Raw genomic sequence first — 27338 nt, 5'->3', positions numbered from 1 at the left:
ACCAGGTTATAGTCCAACAGGTTTATTCGGAAGCACTAGCTTTCGGAACGCTGCTCCTTCATCAGGAGCTGAAGGAGCAGCACTCCAAAAGCTAGTGCTTCCGAATAAACCTGTTAGGACTATAACCTGGTGTTGCATGATTTTTAACATTGTGCAAGATGCACTGCAGAAATTCATCACAGATCCTCAGGCAGCGTCTTCCAAACCTACAACTACGACCATCTGGAAGAACAAAGGTAGCAGATGCATGGGAACCCCACTGCCACGAAACCACTCATCACCCTGACTTGGAAATACATCGCCGTGCCTTCAGGGTCACTGGGTCAAAATCCTGGAACACCCTCCGTAATTGTATTGAGGGTCTACGCACACCAAAAGGGCAACTAGGGACAGGCAATAAATGCTGACCCAACCAGCGATGCCCAGGTTTGGTGAGTGAACTTAAAAAGAAAAATAAGTCGTTTCCCTAAGAGGTGGGGTTGCCATTTTCCAAGCTGTGTGTCTATAGTCAGTGCACCAAATAACTTGCTGTTGTGATACAACCACCAAACCGTTCAATTAAGAAGATCACCAAAGCTGCTGTGCATTAGTATTAGAATACCCACTGGAAAGATACACTATCTGAATTCTACAGCTCTACAGAGCAACTGCAAAAACCTTTACATCAATAGATAACCGGTTAATCTGGATTACATTTTCTCCAATAAATCATTGTGAAGTCCATGGTGAACGCTGCCACAGAGTTGAAAGGACTGTAGTAGAAAGTTCTTTGAAGTGTTGACATTTCAAATGCGACTTGATACAACTCATTGCCTTTTTATCTTTTCTCTCCCCCACCACCCCTCAACCCCCAGCACCCCCCCCCCAAACATATTCATCAGATGAAACCAGATGTGTACTTCTTTCAGCTGTGTAGACTGTGGTGTCACAATGTGATTGGTTTATCTTGTGGGAGACTGAAGCGCAGAGTGAGGGACCGTTTTGTACAACACCTCCAGTCAATTTGCAAGTGTGTCCTTGAGCTTCCAGTCACTCGTCATTTTCTTTTATTCACTCGTGGGACGTGGGCATCACCGAATGATGCCAGCATTTACTGCCCATCCCTCGTTGCCCTTGAGAAGTAGTAATGGTTTGCGAGGCAATTTCGGAGGGAAGTTAAGGATCAACCACATAACCATGGATTTGGAGTCACATGTCAGCCAGACCAGGTCAGAATGACAGACCTCCTCAATTAAAGGACATTACTGAATCAAATGGATCTTTTTTGACAATTGACAATGGTTTCTTAACTGCAGATTTTTTATTAAATTCAAATTTCACCATCTGCTATGGCAGGATTCAAACCCAAATCTCTGGTTATAATAGTCAAGTGACAATATCACAATAATATCATTTCCTCTAAGTCTTCCACCTTGTTCTCATGCTGGCATCTCTGTCCTTAGTCTCCTGCAGCATTCCCATGAAGTGTAACATGAGCTGAATGGACAACACACCATTTTTCAATCAGTTGCCTCCCAGCCTTAAGGACTCGGAGTGGAATTCAACAATTCAGATCATAATCTCTCCCTCCAATGGCTACCTTTTCCTCTGCAGAATTTGTTTTTACTTTATTCTTTTCTTACTTCTGCTTTTGCAGCTGTTTGACCTCCCGCCTTTCACACCTCCTCTAGACACATCTCTCATTTCTTTACTTCTCCATTTACAATCCTTGTCTGTCCAATGCCACAAGCTTTTATCACTTAACCGCCCTCTCCTCCATGACAACTCTGCCTTTAGCTCCCCCCTCCCTTCCCAGCCTAGCTCCTTCTAAGCTATTATATTTCAATCTTACCCACTTCTGATGATAGATTGTTGACTCAAAATGTTGACTCTGTTTCTCTCTCCACAGATACTGTTGAGTGACTTCCTACTTTCATTCCTGATTTTCAGCATTCACTAGATTCTGAAGCTACATACTAGTCATAATGGGGCATGTAAGAATGTGCAGAACAAAACACACACACACACACACACACACACACACACACACACACACACACACACACACACACACACACACACACACACACACACACACACACACACACACACACACACACACACACACACTTTCTACAGAGCCGCCACAGCTCCCAGAACCCAATGAAATGTGTTCACAGATGGACATTAGTACTGTGCATTAGAATTGGCAAAGACAAATCTGTCTTCTTTATCAAGCGTGTATGGGAGTAAGCTGCTTATGTTTAGTTCAAGCACTGAAGAGGCTATCTGCACATTGGAAACTGGCAAATATTACACTGGAATGTGCACCAACATATTGTTATCCAACACTGGATAAATTTGTCTGGTCTGCATTATGAACTGAACTTTAAATCATGCTACCAAAGCTCCATTTATAGAACAGCTTCAATAACACTGTGGATAAATTGCTTGGAATAACTAAATGCAAAAAGTTGATCACTGCTTACCCTGCTCAAGTAGGCAGTATGGGGTTGTACAGCACAGAAACAGACACTTTGGTCCATCTCATCCATGCCGACCAGGTTTCCTAAATTAATCTAGTCCCATTTGCCAGCACTTGGCCCATATCCCTCTAAACCCTTCCTACTCATGTACCCATCCAGATGCTTTTTAAATGTTGTAATTGTACCCAAGATTCCTAATTTCAACCCATCAACCTCACCTGAACATTTTAAGAGCTATAAGTGCCAAAATTTGAAAGAGATGTGTGTTAAAAAGTAAGCAGTTTAGTCATGCAGACTTTGTATATTGTTGGAAGAGCAAGTTATACAATGCACTCATCAGGACAAATGCAAGAATCCCGAATTTCAAACAATCCATCACAACTGCTTCCTCCATGGCAACTCCTTGGTCATTGACAGCCGACATGCCAACCCAGAACTTTTTATATCCTGTTGCACAAGCTGTTGTGATTGCTCAAAATATAGCATTGTCGTGTTTGAGGACAAGGCATTCTTCCAGGTGGCTGAGACTAAACTAACCCAGGTGGCAACCTCAGAGCAGGCTGGGCCGGTCTGGTGTCACGGCCTCCACTGCTGGTCCTGGGGGAAGAGGAAGTCACTTGTTGGCACCAGCCCATTCAGCAGGAGCTCCAGGAACACATGTCAGGAACTGTGCAGGGCTGTTCCATGCTGACAGTGCTTATCTGGGTGCATAATAGTCATTCAAATGTAACGCAAGCAATGCTGGTAAATGCCAGGATATCCGCTGAGTGGTGAGTTGTTCTGGGAATGCTGCATGGTAAGATGGAGCAGTAATCAGAGGTGCCGTCGGGATGAAGTAGGTAATTAATGAAGTGAATTCAGTAAAACGGTGTGAGAAAACTTCCTAGGTTTCTCAGCAACAAACCCTCCAGGAAAAACAAACCGATACAATTCAGACTTAGACAAAAAAGTGTAAGATTCAGTCCACAGACTTTGGGAATAGCAGAACTATATAAACAATTATGGTGTAATGTACACTGTTAACGGTTTTTGAGTTTCATGCAAGATCTAAGTTTTAGGATATAGGTACACCAACAGTGCTGTTACGGAGGGAATTCCAGGATTTTGACCCATTGACAGTAAAGGAACGACCATATATTTCCAAATTAAGATGATGCATAGCTTGCAGGGAACCTGCAGTTGTCTTTGAACTTCTAAGTGGTAGAGGTCATGGGTTTGGAAGGTGCTGTCGAAAGAGCCTTGAGGAGATGCTGCAGAGCATCTTGTAGATGGCACTCACTGCGGTGACTGCACGTTTGTGTTGGAGGGAGTGAATGTTGAAGGTGGTGGATGGGGCCACCAATCAAATGGTCTACTTTGTCCTGATGGGTATTAAGCTTCTTGAGTGTTGTGGGAATTGCATTCATCCACTCTGTACAATGCCATGGCTTAAGGGAGGGAAACCCTCAATCATTTCCAGCTGGACATAAAAGTGCCTGTGTCTTGAATAAGGACATAATACAGTTCAGCAAAGACACCGCTCAGAGTTAGTTGGCTTACCAGCACTCACCATCAGGGGCCAAACATAACCAATGGCTTTCTTGAGTCATATGCACATTAGTAACCTATATAACCATCATGACTGGAAAAAAACACTTTCCAGTCAACGAAGCATACTTCAAGAGCAGTCATTGTTTTAAGCTAAGTCATGAGAGTTCCAATTTACACACAGAGAATCACAGACAGTATTAAAGTAAACGAGCTATTGGCATGATATTTGAGGGATTGCAGGATTGATGGCCAGGGGATTGGGAAAACTCTCAAGTTCTCCTCTGAAATATGGCCAGGTCTCAGCTGAAGGACAGCCGATCAATAGTGCAGCACTCCTTCAGAACGGACTCTGCCTAGTGTTTGTTCTCTAGTTGCCGGATCTCTGAACTTTCAGATTCAGAGGTGAAAATGCTCCAATGGAGTCGCCCAGCAGCTTTACAACCAAACCCAAAGAAGAGTGGAGACAAAAATCAAATCAGAAAAGCGGAGAATACCACACTGTTCAAAGGATGTTAATGGTGGTAAAGTGTGAGATGTTCAGATACAGCAGAAAAAAACCTCTCTTTAGCGCGTCAACCGCTTTGGAAAGGCAAACAGTTTTATTTGAAGACAAATCATGCACTGTCGCAATGTATTCAGTCTTTTGTTGCACAAAAGAGCATTTCAAAGCAAGGCTCAGAAATCAGTCACAAGACTTCTTGTTCAACTGTATGGTCTTTTTATTGCATAGGGGCGGTTTATATTCAGTTTTGCCTCTTTTGTAACACTATACAAGTATTGTGTTGTCATAAGGGTAGCGACCTGCGTATTCCTTTCAAGAGATTGTTGATATCTAAACAGCAGCAAGATAATGAGCATTGGATTTTCCACATATTGCAGCCACATCCTTAATATACAATGGAATCTGTTCTTTTGCAGGACAATGTTGGGTTTGTTAAGTTGGTCTCACAGATAGACTTTACAGGAAATAAGCCTTACTGTGTTACATTAGTTAGTTTATACATTGCCATGCAATGGCGTGGGATATCTGCCAAAGTAACATGATTAACAAATGATAAGCTGCCTTGTACCTGGACTGAGAGAAGTAGCAGAAGGAATGGTGTTTCTTCACTGCTTGCACTTTCAAAACCGCATAACCAATGTCTCCCTTTGGTCAACCAATGAGCAGACAGATCTCCAACTCTATCGAACTCCTTACTCCAAGTGGTTTGTTAACTCTTCCATGGGATGTCGGAGTTGCTGACAAGACCAGTTTTTTTTGCCAGCCCTAACTGTCCTTGAATGGAGTGGCTCAGTAGGCCACCCAGAGCACAGATAACAATCAACCACTTTGCTGTGACTCAGTAGTCACGTGTTAGCCAGACAGGGAAAGGATTTCCATTGAACAAGCTGGTATTTTTACAACAATCGATGGTAGCTGTCAAAGGAACCTTCTATTTCCAGACTGGGTTTCAATCCCATCAACTGCTGCAGTGGGGGTTGAACCCAAATATGCAAAGCATTAGCCTGAGCCTCAGGCTTACAAAGTGAAGCACCAACATAATGTTTGTAGAGACTTGTTGCCCAGGGCTGTGTCACCTAAGGTCACACCGGGAGATAGGCTCTGAGCAGGATCAGCTGCCCACTCCATCAAGAGGCTGATTTGAGGCCATTTTGCAAATTCACTCACTGTGGCCAGGGGCTGTCAGCTCAATGGACATGGCCTCCCTATGGGGAAATCAGAGCAGAAAGCTCCATCCCCCAAAAAGAGGAAAGTGCAGGTAACAAAGGCTGCATCCGTAGCCCAAACAATTCAGCTGGAGGGGTTTCCCCTCCACTTCCACGGCCATACTGGCTTTACCCCTCAGAATTTCCATTTCAGATGCACAGCTCCAAGGACCCCACCCCATGCTCTGGCACATTGGCGTACTCAGACGTGCCTCAACAGCCTCCCCAAACGAAACTGCCCAGGCTGCAGTCCTGCTGGTACACTACCAGAGAAGACAGCAGCCGGACACCACCCACCATCCTTAATATGTGACTGCCTCATCTTCGTCAGCTAGCATGGGCTCAGGACTTCTAGCTGTTCCTGGCTTTGGAGTTTCAAAATCAAGAATAAAATTCTGGGCTTTAATGCTTTATAATATTTCAAAATTAAAGAAAGTTAACTTAAAATTTACTTTTCTGTTCTTCTCAGAACTAACCAACTGCTTTCAGATTCAGTGGAAATAAAGAAAATGTCAAGTCAACAGTGTGAGAAAGTAGTTAATCACACTGACTTTAAATGTGCAGAAGTTGAACTGCTCTATTTCCTTTTTAATATGAAAGTAATGTTATCAATTGTTTGTTGAACTAGTGAGATATGATTCAATTTTGAATCAATGATCTGAACAATGCTCCGGGGAATTTTAATGTGAAGCATTCCCCTGTTTAGTGAGAGGATTTAATTGCAGACAGCTAATGCAGACTGCTTATGTTTCAAGGAGCTGTAATCAATGATAAAGGTACAAGGACAGAGGTTAGCCCTGGGAAAAGAAAGCATCTGGAGAAGTATTATCTTTTAATTGGCGTTTCTGTAGAATGGGGGAAATCAGTTGGTGCTGAATGATATAGAATCAAAGGCAGATTTATCATTAACCCCTCCAGTTATATCAAGAGAAAATACTTTTGATATGAGAAGAAAGGAAGAGGCTTTTCTAACTCTTATTGTTTGAGAAGGAAAATAACTGCTCGTTAAGTAATTTATCAGTAAGGTGCAAATACACGATACTGTTCTCACACTGAGCTGTACATTAACTGTGGTATAATCAGAACTGTAACACACTCAGGCTGCATCTGTAAATACAACACTTCAAGTGCACATCTAAGCATTGTTGCTTGTAATGTAAGCCTAATAAACTCTCAACCTGAGATAAACGTTGGAAAGATTTGCAATTTTGATGAAAAGATAGACTATCTAATCATGAATAAAATCAACCTCAAACAGTTGGAACCCCACCACTGTCGTGTTGTGTTTCTTTGGCATAAGACAGAACAGAGATTTAAAGGCTGCGGCCCAGTTTTTCGGATGGGTGGTATTAGTTAATCAAGCCCACTGTCAAATTTTTCTCTCCATCTTATTCTCCTTCAAGACCCTTTTTGAAACAAAAGATTGGAGTCACCAAGCTCTTTGGCTCTGTGACCATTTCTATCTGATTGTGTTTCTATGTGGCCCCTTTGCATGTTTTTCTACTCTGAAGGCAATATTTCACCAAGTTTCTGCAAGTGCTAGTGACTGCTTGCAACTTCCTACAAAGAGAATGCCTGCTAACATCTAACATTAAAGGTGGCTCAGCGGTTAGCACTGCTGCCGCACAGCTCCAGGGACCCAGGTTCAATTCCACCCTTGGGTGGTCTATGTGGAGCTTGCATGCTCTCCCTGAGTCTGCATGGGTTTTCTCCGGGTGCTCCAGTTTCCTCCCACAGTCCAAAAATGTGCAGGTTAGGTGGATTAGCCCTGGGAAATACAGCATTACAGGGATGGAGTGCAGTGCTCTTTGGGGGGGTTGGTATGTACTTAATTCTATGATTATTCTCTTTAAACTATTTATTTCAAATTGCTGCTGCATTTCAACCAAAACATACTGTCTTATTATTTTAATGACAAAAGCAACATCTTCTTCAAGTCAACATTTCTGTCAGGTTTCTATATTCTTTCACTCAGAGGAAATCCACACAGACAGACAGTCACTCAAGGCTGGAATTGAACCTGGATCCCTGGTGCTATGAGGCAGCAGTGCTAGCCACTGTGCCACCCCAAAGCTGGTACTACTCAGCCACCTTGAAAGTCATTTCCCCCACAACCGATGCAGAGCGCACTATCTGCAAGGTGCACTGTAACAACTCAGCAAAGCTCCTTCAATGATACTCTAAGTGGTGGTTTTGGAAAGTAAGAGACATGGGAACGCTGCAGTCGGACGTTCCTCTCCCCAGCCACCCAGACTTGGAGCGGTATTGTTGGAGCAAATTGCTGAAGCTCCCTTCTTAACAGTACTGTGAAAGTATCTCCCCACCATGGGGCACAGCAGTTCAAAAAGGTGCCCAACACCATCATCTCAAGGTTCACTTCTGAGGGCAATAGTTGCTGGCCAATACACTGATGCCAACATCACATGAAAGAACAAAAAGAAGCTGTCTTCCTCTGGATTCTTTCAGCTATCCACCATTTGAGGAGGTTACAACTTATCGATAACTTGATCAACAAAACTTTCCCCTTCAAAGGAGTAGCCTCATCAAAAATGAGTTGACGTTTATTTTACAAAATGTAGTCTTGTTTTGATGATGACTTTTTGAAACCACATAAAAATCATGGAGATAAGTCTGAACATTGCATTGTGTGGAATTTCTATAAAACTAAGGATAATTTACTGGCAACTTCAAATTAATATTAGTAAGCCTGGCTTTCTTCAACGGATTAGCAATGACACAAAGAAACAGAGCAGAAGTACATATTCACAAAAAGGACGATGCCTTCTGAACTAATATCCAGCTGCTTTTGCGCTGGCCAGATTGTTTTTGAACCAAAGCACTGTTTTTCTCAAGTAAATCTCACACTTGTCTCCACACAGAGTCAAGAATCTCCTTTCGCTCCCCATTTTAATTAATTGTTTTTCCAAATCCTATCAGTACAGATCACTTGTTGGAAACATACCCAGCATTAACATTAGGTAATTTTTTAATCAGCCTGCTCAGAAATTTTACTACACACCTCTGGACCAGGTGGGACTCGAACCCAGGCCTCCTATCTCAGAGGGATGGGCACGACCATAGCATCATAGAGTTGCACAGCACGGAAACAGACCCTTCAGTTCAACTCATCCATGTCGACCAGATATCCTAACTCAATCTGGTCCACTTGCCAGCACTTGGCCCCGTATTCCTCTAAACCCCTCCCATTCATATACCCGTCCGGATGCCTTTTCAATGTTGTAATTGTATCTACCTCCACCACTTCTTCTGGCAGTTCATTTCATACATGCACCACTCTCTACCACTGCTCCACAAAAGCCCACTATGAACAGAATTTAAATTCTTTATGGTGAGATTTGGAATTTATACACATGCCTTTAAAGGATCAGCTTTGGATTAGAAATGATATTCCCTCAAATATGTATTTGCTTTTATATCACCTTTGGAGCAAGTGGGATTTGAACCCAAGTTCTCTGTGGCCATGAAATCACTACAGGGAGTCAAAATCAGAGGTAAATATTCAGGGAAGCTGTACCAATCACTATTCTAAGCATTAGATTCAACAGGGGTACTGGCAACTGAGGGTAGATAAACCAAACCATTAACAAAATAAATTGCCAACCATTTTTCTTTCTCCAACAATGATTGTTCCCTAGATTCCTCTCTCCTGTCTGCAAGCTTCCCATTTTTCGAGCGTAACCCTTCTTCAGGACTGGGGTGGGTGTAGGAGGAGCTTCAGATAAAGGGGGTGGCGAGGTCAGGCTGGTGAAGTGGTGACAGGTAAAGACAGGCTGAGAGTACAGCCTAGTTGGTCAATGGGAGGAATGAATCCGGTTGGTGGCAGGGAGGAGTGGAGGGAGGGGAAGGGGCTGGGAGGTTATTTGAAAGTGGAGAATGACCTGTCTTCACCTATCCCCACTTCACCTCCCTGCCCCCGCCATCCTCTTTATCTGCAGTTCCCCCCACATCCACCTCCATTCCTGAAGAAGGGTTACACCCGAAATGTTGACTTCTGCATCTCCTGATGCTGCCTGGCTTGCTGTGTTCTTCCAGCCTCCTGCCTGTCTATCTTCGATTCCAGCATCTGCAGTTTTTTAATCTCTTCAGGCTTTCCATTATTTGCTAACTCCCGCAGTCCTTCTGGAGGTCCATCACTGCATCCTAAATCCTTCACAGGTCCAATGCTTCACTACAAAACGTTTCCTGTTGCCATTTTCTTTCAACTCTTGATGGCTTGACTGCCTCTTTCCTTTCCAAATCACTGGCCCACAACAGTGATGTATTTCGTTTCACGATTAACCTCCCAAATCTTACACTGCCACGTGGAAAGCTAATTTGCATTAATGGCAAAGTTGATTTTTTTCCAAACTCTCAAGCACAGGATACAAAAAGCAGCCACTTTGAAGGGTTCACAAAGAACCTTTACTGTGCTTGGAAATTATTGCCAAATAAAATGCCGTAAGGGTAATGCATATTTCAAGGCTCTAAGTAGCTCCAAATCAATTGAATTATGTAAGCATCAGTCTTGCCTAACTTTGAACAGTTGTCTCAATGTTATTTCTTTTATCCAATAGGAACTCTGGTTTTTGTTTAATTGGTTAACTATTAGCAATTTCTAATAAAAGGTCTGACATATTCGTAGCAGGTGCCTTGTAAATTTGAACCATATTCGCAGACTGATTGGGATGCTTCACACAATTTGGCCAGTAATGGCTAATTGTCCCCATGCTAACAGTTCCCACATGCATTTAATGCTAATTAGGAAGTTAGCTCACTTACAGGTCACATTCACTGCTAATGACTAACAGTCACCACCAGCATCTGCTGAAGTCAAGGTCAGCAGAAGCAAAAACAGGAAGAGAGCATTTTGGGTGAATGGGAACCACTCAGTCAGTCAGCACTCAGCTCTGTCCTGTGTGCGCAAGCGTTGTCAATCATCTGGGGACAGTGCAGCGTCATTGTGTACAGCAAACTAAAGCTCAAAGTCAGAAGGACAATAAAGGCAGATATCATTTTGCAAATATGGGATTTTTCCTCTCAAGATGGTGGGGGAGAGAGACAAAGGGATTGCTACAGTCTTATCCACGCAGATTAAGGGGCTCCGAGTGAACAATTCATCAACAACCCTTTTTTATCCATTAGCCACAGCTTCAAAATCTTCCTCGCATCTGAACAACCAGAAGAGTGAAGATACGACAGCGGACCAAACTGGTCGGTGATATTAATCGAGACTAAAGAGATTGCCAGAAGAAGTTTCAAATGCCTAAAGGGATTACAGTAGAATTCCCCAGACTGGTTTTCCCAGTTTCGTCTGGGTTTTTAAAACATTTTCTGATAATTTGCCTCCCCTGTACAACTTGCGAGGGTCATAGTAGTGAACAGGTAAAGGTGGGAGGTGATGGAAGGAGTCTTTGTCTTGCGATACACAAGGACATACCAGACAGATCAAATTGCCTGAATATCACTGTTCACATAAGCTGGTCACTGAGGTGCCGGAGCCATTGCCGAAGATCAATATGGTGTATTACTGATACATGAATTTGAGCACTGCATCATCGCCCAACACTCCCAGCGTTACCATCACAAGTCTTCAACCAATTCGATTCACTCCACATCTAAACAAGAAGTAGCTTGATGTACAAAGGCTGACAACAGTCTGGCAAATAGTACTCACGCTCCAGAACCAGCTGTACCCCTAGCCATGCTACAACAACACTGGCATCTAGCCAACAATGTACAATATTGCCCAGGTAGGTCCTGCACATGAAAAGCAGGACAAATCACACGCGGCCAATGATCACACCATCAGATTTGAGGCACAGAATCATTGCGAGTCATAGAGAATTACAGCATGGAATGCAGCCCTTTGGCCCATTCTGTATCGTCAGTCATCAAGCATCAACCTTTTCTAATCCCACTTTCCAGCACTTGTCCCGTAGCTATGACGTTTCAAGTGCTGACCCAAATACTTCATTAAACCATAGAATCCCGACAGTACAGAAGGAGGCTATTTTGCCCATTAAGTCCATGCCAACCCTCCAAAGAGCATCCCACCCAGACCTAGCCCCTTACCATGTCCCATAACCCCACATTTCCCATGGCTAATCCAACCAGCCTGTGCACCTTTGGACTGTTGGAGGAAACTGGAGCACCCAGAGTAAACACACACAGAGACAAGGGGACAATGTGCAACAGACTGTTGCCCAAAGGGAGGATTCAAACCCAGGTCCCCAGCGCTGTGAGGCAGCAGTGCTAACAACCGAGCTACTGTGCTACCCAATTTTTAAATGTCTTGAGGCTTCCTGCCTCTACCACCCTTTTAGGCAGTAAATTCCAGATAGCCACCAACCTCGAGGTGAAAATGGGATTTCCTCAAAATCCCCTCTAGCGCTCCTGCTCTTTACCTTAAAGACTCACTCAATCATCAAAGTAATGGAAGGTGCCATCAACAATGTCTCAAGCAGCATTTGATTAGCAGTAACCTGCTCACTCATGCTCATTTAACCAATGCCACTCAGATCCTGACCTTATTACAACCTTGATTCAAACTGGGACGAAAGAGCTGAATTCCAGACGTGGAGTGACAGACCCTTCCATTGACTCTAAGGCAATATTTGACCAATTTTAGCACCAAGGGGCCTGAGCAGAAATGGGGATCAAAAGGAAAACCCTCCGCCAAGTTTCTCCCCAATGCCCACCTACAGGAGTTTTGCTCAGACTCATTCAGACAACAGCACTCTCCCGAAGGTTAGCGAATATGCACAGCAATGACATTATGGAAAAATGGGCTGAAGCAGCAAATTCAGTTCAGTGCTGCTGCTTATAAAATCCCAAGGACAAAGAACTATCATAAATTGAGATGTTTGGCTCCAATTCAGAAGAGTCCATCAGAAAATGACTGTTTTTTTTGTTCCTGTTATTTGCAAAAGCAACGAAGGGTAACGCCTGGTGTGTGATAAATAGAAGCCAGATGTTAGATTTTCATTATAATAATGACAGATCTAACGTGGTGTATGTTGAACCAGAGAAAATCTATCTCTTCCCCTTCTCTGCTGTCTACAGAATGCTATTTTTACTTTCTGTTGTCTGTCTCCCTCTTCATTTTCTCTTCAATTTCTCTCGTTTTAAACTTTTGGTTTTCTATCATCATCTGTTCTGCCTCTCTCTGTTTTTACAATATAGCTGCTGTCTTTATCTCTTGTTATGTTCTCATGCTCACTAATGCTTCTCTCTCTCTCTCACTCACTCACTCTCTCTCTCTCTGTCTCTCTATATCAGCCTGAATTCTCTTTCTATTCCTTTCTCATGCTACATCCATGCTTGTTTCTGCTGAATCCCCCCTCTCTCATGCTGAGTTTTCTTCTCTCGCACTCTCTTTAATGTCTCTCTTGCTTCTTTCCATGCCTTGTGCTGATCTCTTCTTTTTCAGTTTCTGCTTGTCTTCTCATCTGCTACTCTCCCTCTCCGCACTTCTGGTTCTCTTATCTCTCCTCTTTCTCACTCCCTGTGCTCTTCCAACTCTGCGTTTCCATACCTTGACCATGATGTCATTGTGGTGGACATGGCTGAGGGATCCAGCAGATCCAAGCTGTCAAGATATAGTGGGTAGTCAATGAGAGAAAGATCGAATGAAGGTCATAGATGAGAAAAAAATCAATAGCCAATAGGATCCAGGCAGATCCAGTGGTCTGCTTGGAGATTCTAGGCAGGCATAAATAGCCCTGACCACAGGTTGGGGTTGTGGAGGGTCAGTAAGGCTGCATTGAAGTGGACAGTGGTGTAGAGTACAACACAAGGGCAGCACCAAGCATCCAGAGGACTGAGTGATGAACATACGTTTGCTTGCCCAGCTTTAAGAAAACTGCTCAAGAGCAAAACCCAAGCAGGAAGGAAATAACATGACAGCGAAATCACAACGTAGGAAGTGTGCACGGCGCAAGTACAGATTCACAAAATGCTTAACACATTGGAGATAGCTACATGTTAGTAATGGACAGGTATTCACTGTGTTAGAGTAGTAGTTTGAGGAAAATCATAGGAACACATTGATATGCTCGTATTGTGCAGACGGCAGCCAGACTATGCAGAAGTCCCTTAGAGTCCCTTTACAATGGAAGCAAGCCATCCAGCCCATCGAGACCACATCGACCCTCCAAATAGTTTCCCAAGCAAATCACCCTGTTACTCTTTCCCTGTAACTGCATTTCCCGTGGCTAATCCACCGAACCTACACATCCTTGAACACCTTGGGCAATTAGCAGGTCCACTTCACTTAACCTGCACATTTCTGGACTGTGGGAGGAAACCAGAGCACCTGGAGGAAACCCACGCAGACACGGAGAGAACGTGCAAACTCAACACAGACAGTCGCTCGAGGGGAGGTTGAACCCCGATCCCTGGCAATGTGAGGCAGCAGTGCTAACCACTGAGCCATTGTGCCACCCACTGTGCTGTCTTACATTAGTCTGTTATGGAGAGCTCATGCAGAGAGACTGTGATGTTTGTCTTTTTAACTTTGCTTCTTGCTTTTCTGACCTATGGCTTTTTTTTCACTCCTTTATTCTGTAAGTAAGGATTGTTCCTTGGTACTCTGTATGTAAGATGGTGCCGTGTGTTGGTGACACTGTTACACTGTAACTAATCTGTAACTGAAGAAGCTTTACATAGGTACTACTACACCCAAGATGGCGCTGTAAGAGGCAACTTATAATCTTTTCACTGTCCTCATTTGAGTACATGTGACAACAAAGCTAATTCCAAATTCTAAATTCCCATTTTCACTGCAGGCAAGAAATACATTGCAATTTTTCATAGTCCAGCTTGCAAAAGTAATCTCTAATAACTTCAAAACTGATGTCAAACTTTGGCTACTGAAGCTTCATTGAATGATTTAGCAGAACTTCTTGGACTTTTGGCAGTACTTGCAGTCACTTACGATGTTTAAGACAAACATAAGCTGAATTCAAAAGGGTAAATTAATTACACAAAAGTTAACCTTCTCACACTAGTAATCCTATTGGGTTGAACCAATAACGGACAGCAGAAGCTTCTTGGTTTAAAATCACATTACAGTTTTAAAATCACATTACAGTTTTACTGAGCAGGGTGTGAATAGGGGTATACCGAGAAAGAGTTGAAATTGGGACGAATACAATGGTTCATTGCTATTGGTCCTTTGACCAGATATTATATTCTTAATAAAGTGAAGAAAGCTCACAGTGTCTATCTGTAATTCTACAGCTTTAATTTAGCACAATCCTTCACTGTGGATATTAAAGCATTCTAAGTTCATAAAATTGTAAGAAATACAAGCAAGAGTTGCCTATGTGTCCAACCAAGCCTGCTCATTCAACATTGTTATGGATGCACTGTTAAGACTGTGGCCTTAACATTACTTTCCCAGCCATTCCCAATGAGCATCGAGACCCCTATCCATCAAGAATCTGCATAATTCAAACTTCAATAAATTCAATGATCTAGACTCAAGTAATAAATTGAAAGCAACCTATGTCCTGGTAAATATTCTTCACCTCTGCCTGGTGTTCCAAGACCAAACTCCAGGATCTTTAAAACCTTCCAGCAACAGCTGTAACAGTTAGTGCTATGAGACTTGGCCCTGGGTGTGATAGGAGAAGCTCTTGCTCTCAAATCACGAGTCTCTGTCCAGGGTTCACTTCGGTGATGGTGACATGTTACAGTTCACTCAGGGAGCCTGGTCTGCCATGGCAACACACACTTTAATGTGGATATTTTCATCTGCAGCAATGGATACTGACTGATGGTTGAATCTCCAACATTCTGCCCATCACAGGGCTGACTAGGGATCTTTATCTGCCAATAGTGTGTGATGGGATGATAATCAAGCTGTTAACCAAGTTATAACATAAAAAAACCTTCCTTGGCCATCGGGTCCTAGAGTGGGACTCAAACTAGAGTTTCTGAATCAGAGGTAGGGACACTACCCATTGCCCAATGAAACCTTCATGAGTGACACTGAGTATCCATTAACCTCAAACAGGCTAACGATTAGACAATTCTCTGCAGACTGAATATCAAGCACGTCTTGCTATCAGCAATGATATACTGCAGGATCTGGGGATAACCAGAGGGGGGCATGGCCGAAATTGCTTTTTGTAAGCCCCAGGAAGGGTCACTTCTGCTTGGATCACTGATTCCCAAAATAATTCAGTGTTGCTATACTGCTCCAGTGTCTGTGCTCCGAGGAAGGATCACTTGAACTGAAACGTTAACTCTGACTTCTCACCACAGATGCTACCAGACCATCTGAGCTTTACCAGCATGTTCTGTTTTGGTTCCAGTATCAGTGGAGCTGATCCAAGTTAGCACAGTGTCAGCTCCAACATGAAACAGTAATCGGGCAGCCATTTGCAACATAGGACCCCAAATTCCACGTTAGAAAAGGCATACCGTCTGAAATAGGAGACTTCAGACATTCTTTAAATTGGCTGATGATTGTATCATCAACATTAATGAAACAATGAAACAAAGGGCACTTTTCTGAGGCCATTCTCACTCCTCACTGACACCGGAAGAGTGGATAAAGAGTGAAGGTTGAAATGTTGAGCATTCTGAGACCTGACTGACACAGAGTAGTGAGTTTGACATTTCTCAACAGATTGCTTTTGTTTTCTTTTCCACACCAAGGTAATTACTCTGCAATTATATTTGCTTTAACAGTTGGGAGCAATTCTCAAGAGTATTGCTAGACAAATATGACGAGAGATTAGGTGCGAATCTGATTGATGGGCAACACTGGAGTCTAGCTGGCTGATGAGTTTACACAATTTCTTTTGGGCCAGAAACACATCGTGGCCTGGAACTTCAATCACCCGCTCACTGTGTAACGTTCTGTCACTTTACATGTCTAATTGAACTTCTCAATTTACCAGGGGTGAGTGAGCTATGGTTAGAATTTTAGCCGTGCCCTGAAGCCCTTACCACTCCCATTGGGTGGACAAGAAGGAAAGGCCATAAAACTGGGCGCCATGGCAATGACACAGTGGGAGAGGTTTTGTGGGGCCCACTCAACCTGTTCAAACAGCTGAGGGCTTTAACTGGCCAAATATCAGCAGCTTAATGTGTACTTCCTGCTCTGCCTCTTTGCCTCCTTCACCTTATCTCCCTCATTTGTCTCAAACTGGTGATTTAGCATCCCAGCCAATGTTTATCCCTCAATCAGCTTCATGGAGAAAGCCAGATTATTTGCCCCTTGTCACGTTCCTCTTTGTGGGGATCTTGCTGTGCACAAATCCGCTCACTTGGCTCCAACATTACCACAATCCCTCACCTCATCAAATACTCGATTGCCTGTAGAGCACCCTGAGACATCATGAGGCGTGAAACGTAAAGACTTGCCTCTTCTCCATCTCAGTGGGAGAGTGTTCAGCTGCCTTTCATTCAAACATTGCAACTCTCTTCCTAAAACTCTCCACTTCGCCAAAATCAACAGGACTTCCTCATGGAGCATGCACTTCCACATCTCACCTAACCTCTCTTGCCATTGTTGTTTTGGTGTGAATTCCATCCATTAGCACCTCTGGACACCAACGGACTTAAAGGCATAGAGTCATACGCCACTGAAACAGACCCTCTGGCCCAACTTGTCCATGCCGACCAGGTTTTCCAAACTGAACTAGTCCCATTTGCCTGCATTTGGCTCATATTCCTCCAAACCTTTCCTATTCATGTACCTGTCCAAATACCTTTTACATGTTGTAACTGTACCTGCCTCCACCACTTTCCCTGGCAGTTCATTCTCTGATCATTTCTCATCGCTCAGTCTTGTGACCTCTCTCATTGAGATTACCAAACTATCAGCACTGATGTGGAAAATGATTAATAGCAAGACCTGGTATCCTGGCCAACCCGAGCTGTTTTAAGACAAAGTAAATCAATTTCTTGTCAGTTTGCTGAATGAGAAGATTTTGGGCCTGATTTAAACTTTACTCATGTGGATGGCTTTTGAGGGGAGTTAAAATCTTGCCCTTGCAATCTATTGACTCCAAAGTAAATTGGAACTCAATTCCCAAAGTTCACTGAATATGATACAAATGCAGCGATCACCCAACACTCCATCGAAAATAAATGATCAATCGAAAAATTATATTTGGAATGTGCTTTGTTTAGAACAGATTGCCGAAGGGAGCAATCGGAGTTTGCAGCCTGAAAACAGTCAACTAAATAAAGGGAATAAAACGTAGCGCTTGCATTTAGATAGCTTCTCAGGATATCCCAAGACACTTTTCAATGAAGAAAATTCTGCTGAACTGTTGTCACTATTGGAGAACATGGCACCCAATATACACACAGTAAGATCCCACAAATAGAAATTTAATTGCAATGAGATAATCCATTATTTTAAATATGTTTGTTGAAAGATAAACATTGCCCAGGTCGCAGGGGAGTACTCCCCTCTGTACTTCTTCCAACTAATATTATGGAACAGTTATATCCACCAAAGTTTAGTGTCTGGTCAAGCAGTACTGACAGGAAAGCACTCCCTCTGTAAGTTGGTCAGTTGAAGGGCAACAGTTCCATTTCTAAACGTTACTGAAATAATAAGCAAGGTGAGCTTTAGATTAGAGCAGTGAACAGAACAGCCAAGATCGTTCACTAACCCAGAAAAAAAAAGCAACTGGTTCATTTCATTTCTATTAAAGGTGTCACATCAAATGAAGCCAACTTAAAAACCCTCCAAGGCATCACTCAAGATCTTGACAGAGGCACTTTTATGGTACCAATCAAAACCAGGAAACAAATCATGGTGTATCTCTGCTGAAATGCAGAGATTGAGTTTCGCGCCAACATTACAAAACCTCCTGGGAGTTGTGTTATTCCCAATTGAGCGTGAGATTGGCCATCAACTGCAGCTTATGCGAGCAGCTCACAAAGATAGGCTACGATATAGGACAGGCACATTTCGGGCTTTCTGGGCTGGCTGAAATGGGGGCCCACAAAGGAAATTATGCATCTCAACTAGCTTGATATCCCCAGAGGAACAAAGGCAAAACATTCTGCACATCCCCACCAAATGCAAGACGGCAGATACAGCTGCAGCAAAAATCATGAGAAACGTTGGGGGGAGGGTGAGAGGAATGAGCACCAAAGTTCCTTACGTACAGAGTACAAGTTTTTTTTACAAAATGCTCTGAATTACTCACTAACAAATCCACACTGACTGGAGATACAGCCACTTCTGTGCCATAAGGAATAAGGCAAGCATCGCTCCAAAGCTTCAGAATGTACAAGGCCTTTCATGTGGTCACAGAATTCAGTCTGGAGCAATTATCATTTCCCAATCCTAATCTTTGGCAAGTAAGAGTGATATAAGATTTCTCGCTCCATGGCTGGATGGAGTAAGTCTTAAAGAAATACTGATGACCATAAAACAGCTATTCATCAAACGCTATTAAACGCCGTGGAGCCTGTTCCATCTAGCACAGACAAGTTGCCAAAAACTGAATGGACATTTGCCAAAAACTACACAACATACTACTAAATCTACAGCCCTAATTCCACCAATAAATTGCGATATTAAATACATCTTCGGATTTTAATGAATTTCTTTTAGTGGGGACACTTTGTGCTCTAAGTATTAAATCAACTGAACTAATAATGATTGCATTGTGTTTATGTTAGTTGAAACAATTTATGTCTGCTGCTAATGATTTCTGTACAGATGAATTTTTCTTTTAGGGACTGTTGTCAGAGAGGAATGACTGCTGCCTGAGTGGCTATGAGCTCAGAATGACTGCTGCCTGAGTGGCTATGAGCTCAGAATGACTGCTGCCTGAGTGGCTATGAGCTCAGAATGACTGCTGCCTGAGTGGCTATGAGCTCAGAATGACTGCTGCCTGAGTGGCTATGAGCTCAGAATGACTGCTGCCTGAGTGGCTATGAGCTCAGTTGCTATTGCACATTCTGGTCCATGGAATTTTTAACTCGAACCTTGCCTGCTTTCAATCGGCGTTGAGCCACGGAAGTTATATTTTCCAGTTTCTGGTCCTACACCCGAGTGACTGGATTGACAGTCATGATGGTCGGGTCACAGCAAGAACAAGGATACGTTCTGTGTGTGCCCCGAGCCATATGAACCCACAGGGGTGTGTGAAAATCTGGACTATGTTCCCAGCATGCAGCTGCTTTGTGCTGGCTTAAAAAAGCCTCAAGGGCAAGGAAAGTAAAACAGTTGGTGTTATGATTGGTGGCGTGTAATCATATTGTCGCATTCAGGCAAAGGGTATTGATTGATTACGTACTTTGAGCATTTGGAAAGAAAGACTTGCAATTGGAGAACCCCTATGTGGGCCTGAGGCTTGAGCCTGGCCAAGGTGACCATTGACAAGTCCAAGCAGTGAGCCATAAAAGTTATCATTACACCCAAATGGTTTCCTCTCTTCCATGGTTACATCACTGTCCAGGTCGCCCTGGACTAGGGAACATGTTATCCACCCATTACTACTATCCAATTCGAGTCTTCCATGACTGATGGACACTGCAGGAGCTGGAGTGCATTATTTCCCCTATAACATTTACAAAACATTTGGATAAGTACATGAATAAGAAACATTTGGCGGGTCATGGGCCATGTACAGATAGGGGGAACTAATTTAGTTTGGAATTACAGTCAGCATGGACTAGTTGGACCAAAGGGTCTGTTTCCAGGCTGTTAAAAAAATCTTAATTTAAACTCAAGCTTCCTTTAAATTGTGTTCCCAGTTATAATGCTCCTTTTAATGCCTGGTTCCTCAGTTAATTAGGGAAGAAAGTGAGGACTGCAGATGCTGGACTTCAGAGCTGAAAATGTGTTGCTGGAAAAGCGCAGCAGGTCAGGCAGCATCCAAGGAACAGGAGAATCGACGTTTCGGGCATAAGCCCTTCTTCAGGCTTATGCCCGAAACGTCGATTCTCCTGCTCTTTGGATGCTGCCTGACCTGCTGCGCTTTTCCAGCAACACATTTTCAGCTCCTCAGTTAATTAGTTAATTTGATGTAAGTTTTCAAATGAGTAGAAAGGGGAACTTTTATATGGTCTTCAACAAAGCAGAAGGACACGGTGTTGGTGGATGGGAGGTAATGTTACACTGAAAGATCTGGGTCTAGTTCCATGCTTCACCATCTAATTCGAAGTTATACCATTGCTCTAACATCTTTTTGGCACATCCACACAGACATAACTGCGGACAAAAGGCTTCTTCTCCCCCCTCTTTCCTCTCCATGCTCCCCAGCATGTGGTGAAAATTTGAACAAACTAAATATCGGCTGCAAAAATCTGACCAGTCCAGATCCCACCACAAATCCATCCCCCAGCCCTCTGAACATGCCCAAAGTTTTGAGTTCTGTTTCCTTCAGCAACCAAGGAATATGTAGAGTGGACAGTTGTCATAGAATTCCTCCAATATGGAAACAGGCCATTTGGCTCATTGAGTCCACTCTGACCCTCCAAAGATCATCGCACACACACTCATCCCCCTACCCTATCCCTGCGTTTCCTCGGGCTAACCCACCTAGCTTGCATATCCCTGGACTCTATGGACAATTTAGCACAGCCAATCCACCGTACCTGGACATCTTTGGACTCTGGGAGGAAACCGGAGCACCCAGAGGAAAACCATGCAGACACAGAGAGAATGTGTAAACTCCACACAGACAGTTGCCCGAGTCTGGAATCGAACCCGGATCCCTGGCGCCGTGAGGCAGCAGTGCAGAGAATTCAAATCATGAACAAACATTCATGAGCATGACGTTGCACCAGCTATCCACATACTGTATTCTTCTACCATAACTGAAAATGTGTTGCTGGAAAAGCGCAGCAGGTCAGGCAGCATCCAAGGAGCAGGAGAATCGACGTTTCGGGCATGAGCCCTTCTTCAGGAATGTTCTTCAGGAATGTCTGATCTCCAGCATCTGCAGTCCACACTTTCTCCTCTTCTACCATAACTACAACCTTGAAACACAGTCTTGTTTTAAATTGGATCCAAATACTACAACAGAACAAGAAAAGTCCATAAAAGATAAAAGATTTTGAAAGCCTGCTCAGATCTTCAAACTAAAGGCACTGGGTTGGGTCACGACAACGTTCATTCGTTTCTGGAGCCTCCATTTGATATGCTAACCAAAGATGAAAGTTTCCTCTTCATGATCACACTTTAAAGATTACATGAAAACATTGGCAGTTTCTATACAATTTTCAGTGTGAGAGAATTTACACAAATTTTTTTTCATAATTTGGCACTATCGTGCTTAGGAGAAGTATGTAAAATTCATAACTTTCAAAACATGAACTTAATTCAGTGTGGCATCATTTGGAACTGATCTTTGACAATGTGCGTTGCAAAAGACAGCTGCTAAGGATCATCTGACCTGATCTGAGCATTCAAAAACACCCAGACTGCCCCACAATAGACAAAGCGATTCATTCTACAACAAGAGGTGTCAAACTGTTCACATCCTGAGATCATCCAAAAGACATTCCTGTACTGAACAGACTTTCCTGAAATGAAGGAAGTGATTGTCTTACCTCGCTCCTCTACCCACCCACCCCACTCCCACACAGACACACCCCTCAGCATGAGTGTCTTCAAACAATAAGACCATAAGACCATAATACATAGGGGTGGAAGTAAGGCCATTCGGCCCATCAAGTCCGCTCCGCCATTCAATCATGGCTGATGGGCATTTCAACTCCACTTACCCACATTCTCCCCGTAGCCCTTAATTCCTTGTGACATCAAGAATTTATCAATCTCTGCCTTGAAGACATTTAGCGTCCCAGCCTCCACTGCACTCCGCGGCAATGACTTCCACAGGCCCACAACTCTCTGGCTGAAGAAATGTCTCCGCATTTCTGTTCTGAATTTACCCCCTCTAATTCTAAGGCTGTGTCCACGGGTCCTAGTCTCCTCACCTAACGGAAACAATTTCCTAGCGTCCACCCTTTCCAAGCCATGTATTATCTTGTAAGTTTCTATTAGATCTCCCCTTAATCTTCTAAACTCCAATGAATACAATTCCAGGATCCTCAGCCGTTCCTTGTATGTTAGACCTACCATTCCAGGGATCATCCGTGTGAATCTCCGCTGGACACGGTCCAGTGCCATTATATCCTTCCTGAGGTGTGGCGACCAAAACTGGACACAGTACTCCAAATGGGGCCTAACCAGAGCTTTATAAAGTCTCGGTAGCACAACGGTGCTTTTATATTCCAACCCTCTTGAGATAAATGACAACATTGCATTCGCTTTCTTAATCACGGACTCAACCTGCATGTTTACCTTTACAGAATCCTCGACTAGCACTCCCAGATCCCTTTGTACAATGAACCAGGTTGTGATGAATCAACTTAAGAATGATGCTATATTTGTTAAGGGGAAGGCGAGAATTTACATGGTAGGGCACTCATGTTTATCCCCTTGTAATCTTTAAGCGCTGACTGTAGAAAGGCACACAACAATAGTACCAATAGCATCTCGACCTTCAGAACCAATCATCCACCTCTTTCTTTGCAGGTCTACCAAAACAGTAAGCTGACCTTCTAGTGAGATGTTACAAGGAGCGAGCTAGTGGGAATCCAGAACCAGGGCTGACTTAGACCACTTAGAACCGAGATAAGGAGCAATGTCTTCACTTAGAGAGTGGCGAGCCTGTGAATTCCCTGCCACAGAAAAAGGTTGAGGCCAAAACATTGAATGTTTTTAAGAAGGAGTTAGATATAGTTCTTCGGACTAAAGAGATCAAAGGGGATGGGGAGAAAGCGGGAGCAGGCACTGTTGGAATATTGCGTGCAATTCTGGTCTCCTTCCTATCGGAAAGATGTTGTGAAACGTGAAAGGGATCAGAAAAGATTTACAAGGACGTTGCCAGGATTGGAGGATTTGAGCTACAGGGAGAGGCTGAACAGGCTGGGGCTGTTTCTCCTGGAGTGTTGGATGCTGAGGGGTGTCCTTATAGAGGTTTATAAAATCATAAGAGGCATGGATAGGGTAATTAGACAAGATCTTTTCCCTGAGGTGGGGGAGTCCAGAACTAGAGGGCATAGGTTTAGGGTGAGAGGGGAAAGATACAAAAGGGACCTAAGGGGCAACTTTTTCACACAGAGGGTGGTACGTGTGTGGAATAGGCTGCCGGAGGAAGTGGTGGAGGTTGGTACAACTGCAACATTTAAAAGACATCTGGATGGGTATATGAATAGGAAGGGTTTGGAGGGATATGGGCCAAGTGCTGCCAAATGGATCTAGATTAGGTTAGGATATCTGGTCGTCATGGATCAGTTGGACCGAAGGGTCTGTTTCCATGCTGTACATCTCTGTGACTCTGAGTCAGATGATCAGCCAGGCTCCAAGGGCTGAATGGCCTGTTCCCATTTTCTATGCTTCCATGGAACCGACTTTGTGACAACTGTACATTCCTGGAGTTTGTTTGCATGTGAGTGAATGCCTCAGCACTAGATGTTGAGGTGAGCGCATAAATCTTCTTACTTGAAGTTTTGCGACTGGTTCTTCAAACTGTCCACACACTCAGAGGTCAAACAAGACATGATGAGATTAGATTACTTACAGTGTGGAAACTGGCTCTTTGGCCCAACAAGCCCACACCAACCCTCCAAAGAACAACCCACCCAGACCAATTCCCCTACATTTACCCCTTCACCTAACACTACGGGCAATTTAGCATGGCCAATTCACCTAACCTGCACTTTTTTTTTGGACTGTGGGAGGAAACCAGAGCACCCGGAGGAAACCCACGCAGACACTGGGAGAATGTGCCAAGTCCACACAGAGAGTTGCCAGAGGCGGGAATTGGACCCGGGTCTCTGGCGCTGTGAGGCAGCAGTGCTAACCACTGTGCCACTGTGCCGTCCCTAGAATCTTCCTCCCACAAGCTTACTGATTACGGAGAGTTCCAAAGGGACCTGTAAATTCAGCAGTTCATTCTCACTCTGTCCACAACAATTGAGGACCAATCAAAGAATCTCATAAGGTTACCTCCTATTGCTACACAGGAGCTTGTGTTTATTATAGAGCCTTCATTATAGAGCCACACAGATATTCAAACCGAAATTGGCAGTAAGCTAAAGATGGAGACATTAGGACAGGTGGGCATACAGCTGGTCAGAGACATAAGTTTAAGTGACTGACAGTGATGAAAGGTTTAAGCATAGACTTCCTGAGCTTAGGATCCGTACAGGCACAGCCACCAATGGCCATGACGGTAGTGGGAAATGTTCAAGAGAAGACACAGAGTTGGAAGGAAACAGATCTTATGGGGCGTTGTTGAGGTAGAGACATAGAGAACTGACACCATCTAGGCATTTGAATATGAGACTGAAAATTTCATTATAAAGTCAATAGTTGATGGGAGCCAATGTTGATTAGCAAACTCAAATAAATGAGACTTGGCACAATATAGGATACAAAATGCACAATTTAGGTTGAATTCAACTTTATAAGTTTGGAAAGCATTGGAATAGTAAAGTCCAGAGGGAACAGTAGTATACTACATCTAGTATATGTCATATAACACAATGGTGGAGTATTGGAAATCCTGTTCTAGTGATGGTATCAATATTTCCAGCAAGGTTGTTGAATAGCTATAACTGGAAATCCCAATAGGTTTTGCTTTCCCTGATTCCGACTTATGAAGTGAATTGCAGGATCTCCAGTGGCAGAGGTCAGCTGACACAGCACAGCTCAAGGGTTTAACTCTGGTTAATGTACACAGCTCAGCGACTCTCTGGATAAACTTGAGTGCATCCAGAAAGCAGCAAAAAAATGGATTGTTTTGTCAGAAATCTTCAGCAGCCTATGATTTACAGTTGAGTCTGTTTTAATTTCTTCTTATTCTACTTCTGACTGTAAACACTTTGCCAAAGAGCCTCATTGGTTGAGGTGTTGCTATGGAGGAAATAATCAGAGTGCACTTGCCAAACATCTAATTCTCCTCTAATGCAAATTGTTGTGATCTTATGAAAATTAGTGCTATTCCATTTGTCCTTATAAGTGCAAGTTGTACATTTCCAGCAAGATATCCTTGTAAAGTATGGAGGGGGAAACCATGTACTATTTTCTACAAGAAAAGTTGTCAGTCTAAACGGCACTGGAAAGGAGGTACGGACAGGAATACCACTACAGTTAAAGATTTACTTTGCAAGTTTGAGTTGGAAGGCATTTACTTGAGAAAGAAAAGTGAGGTATTTAATTCCTGGCTGCTCCCTCATGATTTGTAACACTAACCCCATTTTAACCTTGGATATTTTCTGTAAAATTAAAAAAATGTGGTCAATAATATAGGATGAGGACAAGGAAAACCATTTCACTCACTGACATCAGTCTGAAGATGAAAACTATGACCATGTGTTTTTCAAAGGAGATATAAAAACGTCTGATGATTGCCAAGACATAGATCTTTCTGAAAGCCGACTAGATTCAGGATCAAATCAGTGTGTATTATTTAAACCAGCACAACACCAAAGGTCAACAATTTATACTGCCTTCTGAGTGTAATAGTTCACATTAGCGTTCTTTGGATTTTCTGTGGTTAACAGGAAATTAACAAAATTTTGTAGAGCCTGGAACAATGTGGGCAATGGTGACAATTGTGGCAGTATCGGAAGAGGAAATGAGATGAATTCCTGATGAAGGGCTTATGCCTGAAACGTTGATTCTCCTGCACCTCAGATGCTGTCTGACCTGCTGCGCTTTTCCAGCACCACACTCTCATATTGGAAGAGGAGTCTGGCAATATCCATCTCAACACTGGGATGCTGCATCTTTTATGTATCTTCTAGACAGCCAGGTGAGTTTCTCACCAAGTAATGGTGAGGTGCTAATTAAGGGGGAGTATTGTTTGTTAAACATCTTACTAACACAACTCAGCTCATGAATAGAAATTACTGGAAAAGCTCGGCAGGTCTGACAGCATCTGTGGACAGAAATCAGAGATAATGTTTCAGGTCAAATGACCCACCCTCAGAACTATCCAAAGAGGTAATTTTCTTTGTCTTTTTCTCCAAAGGAATATTTCTGGGGAAGGTTCACAAAGTTGTAATTATAAACTCCACTCCAGCCACTGTAAATTCTCAACTCATGAACATTGATCCATAAGTTGTTCCATGGAAGAGTCACTTGACGTGAAACACTAACTTTTCTCTTCACAGTTGCTGCCAGACCTACTGAACTTTTCCAGCAATTTCTGCTTTTGTTTCTGATTTACAGCATCCACAGTTCTTACGGGTTTTATTTAGTGAACAGCTTATTAATCATCAGCTTCCTTTTCTTACCAAACCACGGCAAACAAATCAGACATCAAGAATTCTCAAGATGAAAGTACCTGGCAACCTTACTTTACTACTGGCTATGAAAAGGCTCTATGTTGCTTCACACTTGGCAACATCTCAGGGCACGATACATCGGCACCAGCCGCATGCCAGCCCTTATCCACAGACATTGGCATCCAGCGTGTGCCAACTCCTCACATTCCTCATGCATCTCTCCAATCCACTTGCTGATATTTAGGAAGCACAGGTCTGCTTTTGTAGGGCGCACTGCTACCTAGGCTGCTGCAAAGACACTTTGTGTGCAGGAACAGGCACCTAGCTCATGGGTTGGATCAGGCTGCA

The 27338-nt window shown here is 43.3% G+C and overlaps 1 protein-coding gene across 4 annotated transcripts in view; it reads right to left on the bottom strand.

Moving 5' to 3' along the window:
• The window catches only part of smoc1 (SPARC related modular calcium binding 1), a 246871-nt gene that overhangs the window by 82594 nt on the left and 136939 nt on the right, over positions 1-27338 (bottom strand). The gene's annotated exons all lie outside the window — the stretch shown is intronic.

Source organism: Chiloscyllium plagiosum, unplaced genomic scaffold (genome assembly GCF_037043375.1).
Source record: "Chiloscyllium plagiosum isolate Xiang-an unplaced genomic scaffold, Cpla_swu_hap1 HiC_scaffold_8, whole genome shotgun sequence".
NCBI lineage: Eukaryota > Metazoa > Chordata > Chondrichthyes > Orectolobiformes > Hemiscylliidae > Chiloscyllium > Chiloscyllium plagiosum.
This window is presented reverse-complemented; position numbering and strand designations above follow the sequence as displayed.